At 39.9% G+C, this 4133-nt stretch overlaps 1 pseudogene; it reads left to right on the forward strand.

Moving 5' to 3' along the window:
- The first annotated feature begins 1266 nt into the window (after positions 1 to 1266).
- LOC101710566 (serine/threonine-protein kinase PAK 2-like) lies at positions 1267 to 2821 on the forward strand (annotated as a pseudogene).
- The last annotated feature ends 1312 nt before the right edge of the window (positions 2822 to 4133 follow it).

Raw genomic sequence — 4133 nt, forward strand, 5'->3', positions numbered from 1 at the left:
GATTGTGCCATTAGGCTGACTCTCAATTTGTTATAGTTGACAAATCTCACCGTTCTTCTAGCACCTTCTCTGATGTTCCAGGCCACCTAATGATAATCTGTTTTTAAATTTCCTTATTAGCATATATTCGCAGTACATACATTTTACAATCATCTGAGGGTGTTGTTTCAGAACACCATTTATCGGTTGACATTTCAGGCACCTTATCGTCACACTTTCTTGTCTTTCTCAAATTCAGACATTCTGTCTGTTTGAATTCATATCTCTTCCACTTCCAAGATTGGTCAATGCCCAAGGTTACTGTTTCTTAAATTCAAATCTCCATTATTTCAATGCAGACTTACGTATTCAGGTCACTGTGATTATTTAGATACTTGGATAACTCTGCCTTTTCCTACTATATCAACTTGCACATCTCCTTTCTCTCCCCTCTTATGAGGCAGGTGGTGGGACCACTGAGCTAAATCCTGGGCTCTTTCCCCTCTTAGCTACCAGCTGCTTATCTATACTACATTTATATACATTTTCTCAACTTTAAACTCTCACATTTTCCACACCCAAGTGACAAAATCATAACTGACAAAAATCAAACAATTCAAGAGTCTTCTATCATCTTTCCTGTATTGAGTCTACTAAACCATTTGCAAAAAGAGCATAATGCTACAATAGGATGAATTAATATTCAGTAACACAATTGGGGCCAGTGTAGCACTAGGAATATTTTAATTTTTGGCATACATTGTTTCTCATTGCTCTCAGCTAACATGCAATTACTTTATGGCCCTTACAGCCCATTGTACCTATTTCCTTTCACTCTCAGCTGATTAATATTACATCATTTTTGTCAATAAATGGATGTGCTTAGATAAAACCAGAACCTCTCAACATTAGGCCACTAATTTACAGAATCTGCATTAATATCAATCTTTAACTTCTTTTTGCTACTCTTGGAGGAAGAAATGTTTGTCCTATACTTGTGTCCTTGTTGTAATTTCCCCCTCCATTTTTCTTGAGTTTTGATTACTTTTCAGGTTTCAAAATTTTCCAAAGTGTGCTTTCCCTTTGTCCAGGCGGTCGCCGTTCCCTAAGGCTCCTGCCCTCCCCTCGCACGCGCCACGGGCTTGGCTGCTGCCCCCTAGCGGAATAGCGGTTTGCGGCTCCTTGTCCGCAGGGCCCTGCCCTTCGCACCCTGTGAGCTCCAAAGGAGGAGCCTTGCCCGGCAGAACTGCGGAACTGCGTCTGCTGACCATTTACTAATTCTGAATCATGTCTGATAACGGAGAAGTGGAAGAAAAGCCCTCAGCACCTCCCGTGCGAATGAGCAGTGCCAAATTTATCACCTGAGGCAATCACTTTGTCAGCCAATCACAGTTTGAAAACCTTGCTTTCCATTCCAGAGGGGAAAAAAAAGCCCAGGAATAAAATCATCACCATAGTCTCAGGCATGGAGAAAAGAAGTAGAAAAAAGGAAAAAGAACGGTCAGAGATTTCTCCTCCGTCTGATTTTGAGCACACCATCCATGCTGGGCTTGATGCTGTTACTGGAGAAGTTACTGGTATGCCGGAGCAGTGCGCTCGCTTACTCCAAACCTCCATCACCAGACTAGAGCAGAAGAACACGCAGGCCGTGCTGGACATGCTCAATTTCTAGGACTCCAACACAGTGAAGCAGAATTACCTGAGTTTCACTCATCCTGAGAAAGATGGCTTCCTTTCAGGAACACAAAGCAGGATCAGAAACATCAGCAGTGGTGACCGAGGAAGATGACATTGATGAAGAGGCTGCTCCTCCTGTCATTGCCCCATGACCTGACCATACAAAATCAATTTACACGCTTCTGTAGCGTTCTGTAACTGACCCCAACCCTGCACCAGTGGGTGATTCTCATGTTGATAGTGGTGCCAAGTCTACAGACAGACAGAAAAAAACCCAAGATGACAGATGAAGAGATTATGGAGAAATTAAGAACTACTGTGAGCATAAGTGACCCTAAGAATAAATATGGAAGATATGAAAAAATTGGACAAGGAGCTTCTGGTACAGTTTTCACTGCTAGTGATGTGGCACTGGGACAGGAGGTTGCTATTAAACAGATTAATTTACAGAAAGAGCCAAAGAAAGAATTGATCATTAATGAGATTATGGTGATGAAAGAATTAAAGAATCCCAACATAGTTAACTTCTTGGACAGTTACCTGGTAGGAGACCAGTTGTTTGTAGTCATGGAGTACTGGGCTGGTGGGTCACTTACAAATGTTGTCACAGAGAAGTGCATGGATGAAGCACAAATCGCTGCTGTGTGCAGTGTTTAAAAGTGTTGGAATTTTTACATACTAATCAAGTGATCCACAGAAACATCAAAAGTGACAATGTGCTTTTGGGAATGGAAGTTAACTTACCTACTTTGATTTCTGAGCTCAGATCACTCCTGAGCAGAGCAAACACAGCACCGTGGTTGGGACCCCTTACTGGATAGCACCTGAGGTGATCACACGGAAAGCATACTGCCCCACAATGGACATATGATCTCTGGGCATTGTGGCTATCGAGATGGTGGAAGGACAGCCTCCGTACCTCACTGAGAACCCCTCGCAGGCCTTGTACGTGATAGCAACTAATGGAACCCCAGAACTTCAGAATCCAGAGAAACTTTCCCCAATATTTTGGGATTTCTGAAGTTGATATTTAGAAATGGCTATGGAGAAAAGGGGTTCAGCAAAAGAATTGTTACAGCATCCCTTCCTGAAACTGGCCAAACCATTATAAAGCCTGACACCACTGATCATGGCTGCAGAAGAAGTGACAAAGAGTAACCATTAACATCACTGCCATAGCTTCATGCTCTTTTCCCCATTTTTTAAAAAGAAGTCTTTTAATATATGAATATTATTGCCCTTGGGATTTAAAGAGATGGTCTGCATGGCATGGAGGAAAAACACAAATTAGTCCCTGAAGACAAGAAAAGAGAAAATTACAAAAAGAGAATTTTGACTTTCAGATGAAACCCTTCTTTAGGGTCTAAAAGGAGTGGTGGACTGAATCTCTGTGCTTACATCTTGCAGCAGACAGCCTAGCAAGGCCATTTATCATGCTATTTGCATTTTATTTTGCTGACTTTGCTACAGTATATCCTGTTTGGTATCTCCTTTAGGGTGTTTTCATTACTTGAATGGCAGATTCGAGTTTTTCAGAGTATTTGTTTCATTTGCCGGTCTTCTGTTCTCCTTCATAGTTTTCCTTTTCTATGACTTGCTCCATCTGAGCTGCTTTGAGACATTTTGCTCATGCCTAAATTCAAGGCAAGCTGATAGAAATTATGTAGTTCTTTATATGGACAAAGGAGGCTGATATGGTTTAACCTTCTTTAGAAGTTCAGACCAGCTATTGTTACATGTAATATTTCAGCTCAGAACTTGAACTGAAAGAAGGGGCATGGTATGTGATTTTTACTTTTTTTAAACAAATATGAAAGAGTTCGTTTTAGAAATTTCATGGTAGTGAGTTTAGCATTTGCTACATGTATAGAAAGACTAATAATCTATATTTATAACTAAATCATTGAACCAGAAAAAGAATCCCATGGACTGTACATCATTACAATTTTGTCTTCTTTTTTGACCTGTTTCCTCTTCAGATTTGGCTTCTGGAACCAAAATTATTTGTTCTTGCTCCAACTTGGGTCTTATGGCTTTGGTGCCACTATCTGCCCTTTCCCCTTCATTTTGGAAATATGTTTCTGTATATGTTGCAACTTTAGATGCTTTTGTTTTGGTTTTGGTTAACCCTCTCTCACTTCACACAAACTCCCCTACTCCTTGTGGAAATAATAAAATAACTATTGAATTTTCAGAACTTAAAAGTTAACTTTTCTTCCTTCTTTTAAAAGGAAAAATATTTGGGGCTAGGAAAAACAGAACAAGAGACTTGAACCTTGGTAAGTTCTAAAATAGAATCATGAGAGAAAAGTGAGTATTACAGACATGCAGCTTATGACTGGCAGACTGTAAGAATTTGTCATAAATTCCAATGTTAGCCCTTTACCAATGTTTTGCTATTAGGACTCAACATTGATGGATTCATGAGTCATTTGTGATATTGAATTATTTTAGTTTTTTTGTTTATGTTTTCTCTA

The sequence above is a fragment of the Heterocephalus glaber genome, unplaced genomic scaffold, assembly GCF_053883595.1.
Source record: "Heterocephalus glaber isolate CG9 unplaced genomic scaffold, H.glaber_assembly_v1.0 deba00001547, whole genome shotgun sequence".
In the NCBI taxonomy this organism is placed as follows: Eukaryota; Metazoa; Chordata; class Mammalia; order Rodentia; family Bathyergidae; genus Heterocephalus; species Heterocephalus glaber.